The 12,422-nt window shown below is 43.6% G+C and overlaps 1 protein-coding gene across 2 annotated transcripts in view; it reads right to left on the minus strand.

The window, feature by feature from the left end:
* The window catches only part of Wasf2 (WASP family member 2), a 71,809-nt gene extending 60,336 nt beyond the window's left edge, over window positions 1–11,473 (minus strand). Inside the window, exon 1 of one of the 2 annotated variants that reach the window (XM_041651871.1) lies at window positions 11,310–11,473. The gene's annotated coding sequence lies outside the window, so the exon portion shown is untranslated. Of the gene's footprint in view, window positions 1–11,304 lie in introns of both variants that reach the window. The other variant, XM_041651870.1, reaches the window with a different exon arrangement.
* Between the last annotated feature and the right edge of the window lie 949 nt (window positions 11,474–12,422).

The following is a 12,422-nucleotide window of genomic DNA, read 5'->3' on the forward strand; positions in this document are numbered from 1 at the left end:
AATATAATTCAAAGGTGACATAAATTCATAGGTAACATTTCCAAAAGAAATTCCGATGGGCAGTGGCAGTGCATAACTTTAATCTCAGCATGCTTTTAATCCCAGTACTCGTGAGGCAGAGCCAGGTGGATCTTTGTGAGTTTGAGGCCAGGTCTGGTCAACAAAGCTAGTTTCAGGACAGCCAGGGCTACATACAGAAACCCTGTCTCAAAAGACAAAAAAAAAAAAAAAAGAAACTCCTAGAGAAATTATGAACTTTAGGCAACAAAGCCTTAATTTTTGAAATTGGCATTTTCATTCCTTCCCTAAAGTGAGTGAGCATTAAGTGGAAGTCTTCCTTTTTTACCAAAATGGTGCCAAAGGAAAGTAAGGAAACTTATGCCACCCCCACCCTCACCCCAAAGCAGACAAAAATAGTAAATGCAAGGAAGATATATTCCAAGGCATTGAATGCCACATCCACATTAAAGATCTGGACATCACCCACTTCCGGCAGCCCAAGGCAATGCGGCTCCAAATATCCTCTGAAGACCAAACTCAGGAGAAAAAAATTTGACCACGACGCCATCAAGTCCACTCTGACCATATAGTCTTTTACCGAGCAGACAGAAGAGAGTAACACTTGGATGTCAAGGTCAACAAGCAGGCTGTAAAGAAACTGAATATTGCTCAAGTAGTCAATCAGGCCTGGTGGAAAGGTACAATCAGTGAATTCCTGACTACAGCACTTTGGATGTTACCAGCAAAACTAGGATCATCTAAATTGAGTCTAGCTGGCTAATCCTAACTATACTTTCTACAACATTAAAAAAAAAAAAGTGAGGGGCTGGAGAGATAGCTCAAGCAGTTAAGAACACTGGCTGCTCTTCCAAAGGACCCAGGTTCAATTCCCAGCAACCACATGGCAGTTCACAACTGTCTGTAACTCCAGTTCCAGGGTACATGCAGACAGAACATTGCACATATAACAAATCTTTTTTTTAAAAAGAAACGAAATGAACAAAGCATTTAATCATGAGATTCTCTTTTTTTTTAAAAAAAAAAAAAAAGCAAAACAAACCAAAAAAACTAAAACTAAGGAACCAGGAGCCAGGTGGTGGCGCACACCTTTAATCTCAGCACTTGGTAGGCAGAGGCAGGCAGATCTCAGTGAGTTCGAGGCCAGCCTGATCTACAAAGTGCATTCCAGAACAGCCAGGAATATTACAGAGGGAAACCCTGTCTCAGGGGGAGAAAAAGAGCTGGCATGGTGGAACATACCTTTAACCCCAGCACTCAGGAAGCAGAGCCAGGCAAAAAGCCCTTGAGTTCAATGCCAGCTTGGTCTACATAGTAAGACTCTGTCTTTAGGAAAAAAAAAATCCAAATAATAATGATGATAATAGATAAATATGGTAGAAAATGCTAATAACCTTAGCTGCTCAGGATGCGCATAGGAAAATGAGAGTTAAGGCCACAGAGCCAACAAGTTCCAGGACAGCACCGAGCCACACTGTGAGTTCTAAGCCAGCCTGGTTACATGAGGCCCAAAGGTCAGGAAAGAAAAAAATAAAAAGGGAGGAGGGGCATTTCAGTCTGCAGTTTGCTATTCATGAATAGAGTGGTTTTTTAAAAGTGTATTTTGTGCCTGGAAAGATGGCATAGTGGTTAAGAGCACTCACTGCTCTTCCAGAAGACCCAGGTTCAATTTCTAGCACCCATATGGCAGCTCACAACTGTCCAGGTCCAGAGGATCCAACACCCTCACACAGATAAACATTCAGGCAAAACACCAATGTACATGAAATAAATAAAAATTTTTAAAAAGTTTATCTCTGAACCATATACTTTATTCATAAAATATAAAAGGTAGCTACTACCTTTTATCTCAAATGCTGGGGACTGACCATAACAAAATTTATCAAAGTAGGAGCTCAGTGAACCTAAGCTAGAAAGGGGCAAAGTGGATCTTTTAATCAAAATTCAATTTTGATTTTAGGAATCTATAGTTCTCAATGTGAATGGAAGGGAATATCAACAAGTATGACCCAAGATCTTCTACACAGACACTTTCTTAAGATTTGTTTTGAGGCCTGGTGGTGGTGGCACACACCTTTAATCCCAGCACTTGGGAGGCAGAGACAGGCGGATCTCTGTGAGTTCGAGGTCAGTCTGGTCTACAAAGTGAGTTTCAGGACAGGTTTCAAAGTTACACAGAGAAACACTGTCTGGAAAAAAATTTTTAAAAAAAGAAAGAAAAAGAAAAAGATTTGCTTTGAAGCCAGGCCTGATGGTACAGGCCTTAACCCCAACTCTGTGGAAATCTGAGGCAGGAGAACTGCAAGTTCAAGGCCAAACTGGGCTCCAAAGTGGATACAAAGCCAGCCTAGGATACTCAAGTGACTCCTTGCAAAATGAAAAAGCAAAAAGAGGGCTGGGATTCAGTAGAGTAGTGAAGCTCTTACCTAACATTAATGAGGTTCTAGGTCAATCCCAGTACCACAAAGAGAGAAGAAAAAAATCTATTTGAGAAGGGTTGCTGATACTTGCTAGAACAATGGCATCGTGGGGAGAGGGGATAATTCTAAGTACTGGAGAGCAAAAGAATTGCTCTCGTTATTCGATTGTGTCAACTACCGAGCTTAAATTAGTTTAAGCTATGCGAGATATATGTGTGTAATAAACAGGTGTGCATACACCCAAATTGAAACTAAAATCAACCATAACTCTCTCTGAGAAAAGACATCTATATCCTAAAATAAGAAACTTAATTTTATTCAACTGGAATTAATCTTACAACTAAGAGAATACACTTCAGATTTTCCTATATTTCACCAGAGAAGGAAAATCAGGGCTCAAAAATAAATATCATAAGCAAAGCTAATAGCCTCGTCCATCAATCTCCAACTGTTTATTTTTAGGTATCTAGAAATCATTACGAAAAGCAGATTTGTTCTAAGATACGTCTATATCTGAACAGCATTCCCTCTGTACAATCCTTGTTTCTATTCTTCTCTTTTCTAATTCAATTCTGTTTGGTTTCTAAGTTAAGAAGTGTGTTTCATTTGCATAAATGGTAACTATTCTGAGATACTATTCATGACTATACATTTGAATTCTCTAGAGTACCATTCATAACTTCAAATGAAACAGGAAAAAAAACATTCATTCAACTTTACCTTAATGGTGACTAAGACATCAGTGATGCTAATTTATACTGCCGTAGAGCAAGGAGTGCGATCTACAGCCCCAGGACAGCTATGGAAGCATTCCAACACAAGATCACAGACATAATTAAAACATCAGAGAGAGAGAGAGAGAGAGAGAGATTGAGATTGAGATCTGTTACTCAGTGTTTTGGGTTTTTTTCCTTAAGATGTTTGATTTTTAGCCAGGCGGTGGTGGCGTAGCCTTTAATTCCAGCACTCCAGAGGCAGAGGCAGACAGATCTCTGTGAGTTTGAGGTCAGCCTGGTCTACAGAGCTAGTTCCAGGACAGGCTTTAAAAAGCTACAAAAACAAAAAAAAAAACAAAAACAAAAACAACAACAACAACAACAAAAAACCCTGTCTTGAAAAACAAAAACAAACAAAAAAAAGGGTTTTAATTTTTATTATTCACATGTATGTATGTATGTGTCTGTAATTGTGTGTAAATACTCAAAGACACTTAAGGCAGGTAACAGATTCTTTGGAGCTAGAGTTACAGGCAGTATAAACTCCGGATATGGGTGATGGGAATTAAACTGTGTTCTCCGTCCTCTCGAAGAGCAATGAGCACTTTTTTGTTTTTTTTAATTTTCCGAGACTGGGTTTTTCTGTATAGCCTTGGCTGCCCTGGGAGGCAGAGACAGGTGGATATCTGTAAGTTTGAGGCCCAGTCTGGTCTACAGGACAGCCAGAGCTAATTATATTCTTTGTGTGTGTGGAGGTCAAAGGACAACTTGCAGGAGTTAATTCTCTCCCATCAAGTGGATCCCTGTGATAGTCAGTTTTCATTGTCAATTTAACACAATGTACAATCACCTCAGAAGAAAATCCAATGAAAGACGATCTGGATTAGGATGGCCTGTAGGCACGTCTGTGAGGAACTGTTCTGTGGTGTGGGAGGTCCTTCTATGTGTTGGTTTTATTGGTTAATGAATAAAGAACTGCTTTGAGCCTATGGCAGGAAAGAACAGAACTAGGAGGGGGAAAGTTAGGCTGTATGCTGGGAGAAAGAAGGCGGAGATAGAGGCCGGAACTTTAGCTGGTAAACCATAGCCACGTGGCCACACATAGATTAATAGAAATGGGTTAAATTAAAATGTAAAAGTTAGCCAATAAGAAGCTAGAGCTAATGGGTCAAGCAGTGATTTAATTAATACAGTTTCTGTGTGATTATTTCGGGGCTAAGCGGCTGGGAACCAACAAGTGGCGTCTCTCTTTCTACAGTTCTGATTACGTTAATTAATATGGAAAGCTCAGACCACTGTGGGCGGCAACATTCCCTTGGCTTTGGGTCCTGGACTGTATAAGAAAGTAGAGACTATGAGCTAAGCAACAGAAGCATGAATGCATTCATTCTCTCTCTACTCTTGACTATGTATGTGACTAGCTGCTTCAAATTCCTGCCCCAGTGAATTATGACCTGGGATTGTGAGAGGAATTTAAACCTTTTCTCGCCTAAGTCACTTTCTGGCAGGTTATTTCATTGGAGCAACAGAAAGGAAACATTTTCATTCAGAGGCTGAACTCGGGTCTTCAGACATGGTAGCAAGAGCCTTTCCCTAGGAAGGCCCTAAACCTGTGACTTTAAAGTTATAAAGTACTTAAGTAGAGACAGCAAAGATACATTTTAGCCATAAAGCTCAAACTTCAGTTAAGAGAAACCTAACAGGTTCCAGCAAGTTCTATAAAGGAACAATGCAGGTTGATCTCACAGAAGCTTTTCTGTGAGTCTTCCATTCAGGAAAGTAATCGTCTACTAGCTCTTTACTCCATCTAATCTTTTTTTTTTAATATTTATTTATTTATTATGTATACAATATTCTGCCTGTGTGTATGTCTGCAGGCCAGAAGAGGGCACCAGACCTCATTACAGATGGTTGTGAGCCACCATGTGGTTGCTGGGAATTGAACTCAGGACCTTTGGAAGAGCAGGCAATGCTCTTAACCACTGAGCCATCTCTCCAGCCCTACTCCATCTAATCTTAATCAGTGATAAGAAATTGAATTTACGTAGATCTGCATAAATAATTCAGCTATCTGTACTGCTCCAATACATTTTAACTTGATAAAATAAAATCTGAACAGAATAAAGATAACATGGCTATTTTAAAGTTGTCATTTCCTGATTCCCCACAATTTATTTTCTCCTCAAAGACAGGAGACCTATAACCAGAAAGAACAGAAGCCAAGCATCCATCTCAAAACATCTGCACTCACTTCCGTCCATGGGTTACCCCTGCTAAATCAGTGGTTTTCAACTGGGGTAATCCAGCTCCTCAATGTCCATGTAACTATGTCTAGAGGTATTTCTGGGTGTCACATTTCTGGGAGGATATCACACTGCTATTGGCACCTAATGGATAGCAGGCAAACAGCATTAAGGTCTGTCTTTAAGAAACACAGAGTGTGGGGGCTAGAAAGATGGCTCAGTGGTTAAGAGCACTGACTGCTCTTCCAAGGGACCTGGGTTCAATTCCCAGCACCCTCAGAGCAGCTCGCAACTGTCTGTAACTCCAGGATCCAACACCCTCACACAGACATACATACAGGCAAAACACCAATAAAATGTAAATTTAAAAAAAGAAAAAGAACAGTAAACCAGGCATGGTGATGCATGCCTTTAAACCTAGTGCTTGGTAGGCAGAATCAGTTGAATCTCCAAGTTCTACAACAGCCAAAGGCTACAGAGAAACTCATATGGGGAGGGGGGGAAAGGAAGAGGAAGAGGAAGAGGAAGAGGAAGAGGAGGAAGAAGAAGAAGAAGAAGAAGAAGAAGAAGAAGAAGAAGAAGAAGAAGAAGAAGAAGCAGGGAAAGCATTTTCTAACTTGTCTGACTTCTTTGCGGGAATTTTTAAGAATTTGTTGATATTATATCATTTCCCCTTTCATTTTCAAACTCTCCGAGGTACCCACCCCTATTGCCTTTATATGTGTGATATGTATGTCTGTGTTGTGTTCCTAAGTATAAAAATATAAGCGGCTCAGTCTGCATGTTACTTGTCTCTGTGTGTTTTCAGAGCTGACCACTTGGCACTGACTGGATAACCAACTGGTGTGCTCCTCCCTGGGGAAGACATTTCCCCTGCTCTCAGTGTTCCTTAGTTTCTGTTATCTGACTTAGTTTTGACTCTCTGACTAGTACTTTAACAAAAAGGGAGGGAGGGACAGGTGATGTTCCACCTTTTATCTCAGCACTCGGGAGGCAGAGGCAGGGAAAATCTCTGAGTTTGAGGCCAGCCTGGTCTATAGAACAAGTTCCACGACAACCAGGACTATTATAAAGAGAAACAAAAAAACGAGGAGTAGTCAATGAGTCTTTCCCAAAGCAAAAATGACATCTTAGATCTGCTCCACAGGATAAGCAAAAAGCAAGTCGGGCTTAAGCCCAGCACTCAGGAGGCAGAGGCAGGTGGATCTCTGTTAGTTCGAGGCCAGCCTGGTCTACAAGAGCTAGTTCCGGGACAGCAGTTATTTCTCATGTCATGCTGGAGACTCATTCGAACTACAGCTTCCTTTCAATTTTTTAAATTTTATTTTTATTATTTAACTATGTGTATGTGTGTCTATCTGCACATGAGAACAGGTGCCCACAGAGACCAGAGGTGTCAGATTCCCCTAGAGCTGATGTGAGCCACCTCACATGGGTATTAGGAATTGAACTTGGGTCCTCTGGAAGAAAAGTACATGTTCTTAACCTCTGAGTCATCTCTGCAGTCCCTCAAACTACAACTTTCCGTGGCTTCTTCTGCCATCACTAGTGCCCAGAAGTCTGCCTCCTTTACCCAAATCCCCAAAAATTATGCATTTCTATCTATCCCCAAATTATCAATTGTCAGCCCACTCAATTTTAGTAAGACTAGTACTCAAGGAATAAGCATAACTTTCAGTTGGCCAAAGCATGGTGGCGCACACCTTTAATCCCAGCACTGGGGAGGTAAAGGCAGATGGATCTCTGTGAGTTCAAGGCCAGTCTGGTCTACAGAATGAGTTCCAGGACAGGCTCTAAAGCTCACAGTGAAGCCTTGTTCCTCTACTCTCCACACCTTCTGTGGTGCACACGCACACACACATGCACACACACATGAGATATATAAACAAATCTGTGTACTGACATCCGAACCCCTGTGCCACTTAATAAGCCCAGTTTTCATGAAGAATCCTGATACGATCAATTTGAAGCTCTGGTCTTTAGGAATTACAAACGCCAAAGATTTTAAATATAAGACACAGTTACCCAACTTGAATTTTTTTGTTGTTTGTTTTTTTCAAACCAGGATCTCATTATGTCACTCTGGCTGTCCTGGAACTTCTCTGTAGACCAGGCTGGCCTCGAATTCACAGAGATCCACCTGCCTCTGCCTCCAGAGTGCTGGGATTAGCAGTGTTTGCCACTACTCCTGACTCAGAATCCCAAGCATATGTTAGACTGTAGCACGCTAGGTTGCTACTTTGCAGTTATTTTCAATAGTGGTCTAGGCAGGAATCACTTCTATTTCCTAGTCCAATCCCACTACTCCACTTGCAACTTCCAGCCCACCATTCCACACCCTCCCAGAAAAAGAGCTATTATCAGACACTGTGGAGCCATTCAAATAGAATGACCTGAAGTCTTTAAACACAGTGGTCCCATAGTCTTCTGAAGGACAAAATTCTTAAAATCTATGTTGCCATGGGTGTCCTTAGAAAAAGAAGAAATCCTTCACTGTCAAACAATGAACTTCATTCTATAGTAGAGGTAGCTCAGAAAAGCTATAGCCTGCCTGAAAGTGTAGTTTAATTGGGAGAGTGCTTGCCTAGCATGCACTGAAGTCCTTGGTTCAATCCTCGGCACTACAAAACCTGGGTATAGGGCACAAGCCTCTAGACCCAACACTTGGGAGGTACAGAGATCAAGAGTTCAAGGTCGGGCTGGAGAGACGGCTCAGTGGTTAAGAGCATTGCCTGCTCTTCCAAAGGTCCTGAGTTCAATTCCCAGCAACCACATGGTGGCTCACAACCATCTGTAATGAAGTCTGGAGCCCTTTTCTGGCCTGTAGGCATACAGACAGAACATTGTATACTAAATAAATAAATTAATTAAAAAAAAAAAGAGTTCAAGGTCATCCTCAGCTAGTTTCAGGCAAACCTATGGAAAAGAGACCTTGTCTCAAAGCACTGGAAAAAAGAAAAGAAAAATGGAAAATTTGACCCAAATTCCTCCTACTAGTGATTATCCCATATTACACTAAGCACTACCCTGAGGAAAAAAATCAGTTCTAAAATCCTGCAAGCAAATCTTTCTCTCCTGTGTACAGAAAAAGATAGTGTTTCTCTCAATAGCTATAGAAAACAAAGAGACCAGAGAACCTATAAACTATTATTTATAAAAGGAGGGCAAAAAGGGCTGGTGATGTAACTCAACTGTAAAGTGCACCTGCTTAACAAACACAAAGGAGTTCCATTATCAGCACCATAAATAAAGAAGAGGTGGAGGGGTCATTTTAGCATCTAAAAACAAGTACAGAGAGAGTACTAAGAGATATATTCTGGTACCCAGGAGAAAATGCATATCAGCTATATTTTAACTGACGTAAAAGTTTTATAAAACAGAAAAGTTTCCCATAGAGCACGATTTCCGGACTCTGAAATCCACTCTGCTAAACAATGTTGACCGTATGAGTGCTTTGCTTACATGTATGCATATGCACCGTGTGCATGCCTGCTGCCTGAGGTCAGAAGAGGGAATCAGATTCCTTGGAACTGGAGTTATACACACTCACACACAGATTTACACACACACTGGTAACTTTAAAAAAAAAAAAAGGCTAAAGGGCCGAAGAGATTACTCAGCAGTTAAAGGCACTTGTTGCTCATACAGAGGACCCAAGTTACTAACACCCACATGGTGATTCATAGCCATTAAAAAAAAAAAAAAAAAAAAAAAAACAACCTTAAATGTCAAAAAACAAGCGGGACATGGTAGTGCCCAATGTCTGTAATCCTAACATTGGAGAATCAGATGCAGGAAGATACTGAGTTCAAGTAAGTCTGAGTTACATAAGAAGATTCAGACTCGAAGGAGGGGAAGGGGAGTGGGGGAGGGGGGAAATGGGAGGTGGGGAGGAGGAAATTTTTAATAATAAAAAAAAAGAAGACTCAGACTCGTCTGACAGAAAGTAAGTAACAACATTAAAGAGACAATAATAACAGATATAAATAAATGTCCAAACATATCATATTTTTTCATGTGATGATGGCTCTGCATCCTCTAATAGCAAAGACAGATTATGTTAAAATGCAGAGTTAAATCATAGTTAAAACTTGGCCAAAGACTGGAAAGTACTGTGGGAACAATGAATCAACAGTGATAACTCACTAAAATGTTCTTTAAACAGTCTTCTGAGAGGACTTAAGACTTAGTTATTTCATTCTCCATTCTAGAAACTACAAGATCATTCTCAAAGTCCAGGCAATTCAATTGCCTTTTCCTGGGCAAGCAGTGCCTCCCACACTACTGGGACAGCCCTCAAAGCTCCCTGACAGGAAGCAGCATTTAGAAGTTCTTTCCTTCCTTCCTCCTTTAGCTGCTGCTTTTCTGGTTTTAGAATTTCAAACAAAGAAAATAGATATTGGCTCCACAGCGAAGAAACGCCCTCTTTCTCCGCGACTTCCTCTTGTGATTTTCCTCCCTATCACTGACAGATGAGGACAATACCCACAGCTGGACGACTATTTTGATTAACCCAAGGCTCTCGATGTTTGTAAAGCTCAAGGGCTATGGTACCCAACTCCCTCCAAAGTCCACTGACTTCACTCACCTGATAGATAAGGAACTACAAAGAGAGACATGTTGTAGAACCTCACTCTCAGGAATCCAAAGAAATTCAGAGGAACAGATGGGTGACCGCTCCCTCCCAATAAAAGGCAGCCTTCTTCCAGAGAGACGGGACTGGGATGGTACCACACTGAACCAGAAGTCAAGTCTACACACCCAAAGCTGGTAAACTTTCTTCTGCATGGACTCAACCTGAATTCTCTGCTGTTCTGACATGAAGTGACACTCGGGAATGGCCCTAAGTCCCAGAGTGAAAGGGGTGGGGGTGGGGGGCTTAAAATGAACCTAGCCTGTCCCCACACCAGAAGTGAAATCAAATCTCCGGGTTACACCCCTCCCTCCATTTCCGACAGAGCAAAGTTCCCTTCGAAGAGCAGTGACTTACCCCTGCCCCCTCTGCCCCGGTGCTTCCCAGAGGAAAACACCCTCACGATGGTAAGCGCCACATATTACTGTGTCGACCCAAGCAAGTTACTCAACTTCTGAGACTTGCCTTCGTCACCTGTAAACTGGCAAGGACAGCTGGAAAAACTAAACAAGAATGTATTCCTAAAGTCTGGCACACAGTAGGACAACCATCAATGTTTCTCTTGGCTTTCCTCCTCCTCTTCAGTGCTGGGCTTAAATGCCAACAGTAGCCCCGAAGGCTCCAAGGATTTATTTCCTCGTCATCTCTCAATCTCTTGAACAACGGGATAAAACTTCCTCATCTCCAAGGATCAAAGGGACCTGGCCCTACCCCGTCACGATCTGGTGGCTCCCACGCTCTGGGACAAGTGGTCCCCGTAAGCCAACCCTCCTCTCTCTACAGCTCATTCTGTGCACACGTGCGCGCACACACTTACACACACAGTGCCCAACCCACTCCCCAGCTTCACAGGGCAGGGGCCTCCAAGAGTTAGCTCCATCACTTCATGGCCCAAATATGGAAACTGAGGCTCAGGCTGGAGAAGAACTTGTCCAAGAGCTCGGGAAACTGCTGAGACCCAATCCGCACACTTCTGCCAAGTCTTTTGACAAATGGTAAACTGAGGCCCAAAGATGGACGTGACTTGCCCAAGAGCACACGGGGTGCCGGTGGCCGGGCCACAGGTCGTAACACTTTCGCCGGGCCCTCCCAAGTGTCCGAAGGGCACTCTGGGTCACCACCACCCCCGAAGTGTCGTCACAGCGCGGACAGCACGCGAACCGTGGCAGCGGCAGCCAGAGCGGGCACCGGCTGCCCCCCGGGACCCTGCAGGGGCCGCCGGGCCGGCGCTGGCGCCTCACAGCCGGGCGCGCCCAGGGGGACCTGTTGCTCACCTGACCTCACGCAGTCGCCCTCAGAAACAAGGGCTGGCCGGCCGGTCCGTGTCCCCAAGGAGTACGCTCCAGCCCACCGCTTCGCGGGCTGCCACACAGTCGGAACCCCACTTCCGCGCGCTACGCCCCTAAGCCGCACTCCACCGGCCCGAGTCCGCCATTACGTGATTCCCCGCCCCGGGACGCAGCCACACCCCGCCAACCGTTCTGATTGGCTCCCTGTCCCACCCGCCCTGGGCTTCCAGACATGCCATTGGTTTGAATCCAATGCCAATTAAATAAGTACGCAAAAGACGTATTCAAAGGTAGTGTCCCGGGAACTCCACCCGAGCGACTTCCGCAATCGGAGTAAACAGAGGCTAGGGCAAACCAAGTGAAGTGGAGGTGGAAATAAAGGGAAATTGACGCCCATGTTCGAAGAGGAAAACATCAGCTGAGAAAGTGCAAGACCTCGTCAAACATGTGCTGAGAGAGGAATTCTTTTTATTAGAGTCCAGAAACCCAGGATTTCTGGTGGATGGAACAGGCCGAGCCTATGAACTTTCTATGAACACCCCTCGAGTAGCAAATAGTTACGTCCCTTCACGCCTTGTCCCAGGCCGGACTGAAAACCGGGTGGGGACTGTGAGTCACAGGCTGTAGCTCACCCCAAAGGCTAGGTGTCCTGATGAAGATTGGGTGCAGGTACTGGAAGCTAGTTCTGAGCGGCCACTGACACCTGTCACTTCGCTAACTTCAGACAACTCCTGCCTGCCTAATTTCCAGTTTGTTCTTCAAAATAGGGGGAAGTAGACCCAGCAGATCTGCTTCCAGCCCATTTAGGTGGGAGCTTTGGGGACGCACGCCCAGTGGCTTAGTGACTACAAAATGCTGCATCTGGGTGACAATGTGACGGATCCAGCTTAGCTCATTTGGTGTTCTAGAGCAAGTCTGTGTAACAGGTATAGGCCTCTTACGGAAGAATGAATTTTAGGCTGGTAGTCGCTCTGTTACTGGCGTGTCTGCTGTGCTCTTGGCAGTGTGCTGAACTTAAACTTTTTAAAAAAGAGAGTCGTGATCGTGACCCGGCGGCTGTGGTGGCACACGCCTTTAATCCCAGAAGCAGAGGCAGGCAGATC

The sequence above is a fragment of the Microtus oregoni genome, unplaced genomic scaffold (genome assembly GCF_018167655.1).
Source record: "Microtus oregoni isolate MIOR12 unplaced genomic scaffold, Mior012 000005F_ref0000423, whole genome shotgun sequence".
In the NCBI taxonomy this organism is placed as follows: Eukaryota; Metazoa; Chordata; class Mammalia; order Rodentia; family Cricetidae; genus Microtus; species Microtus oregoni.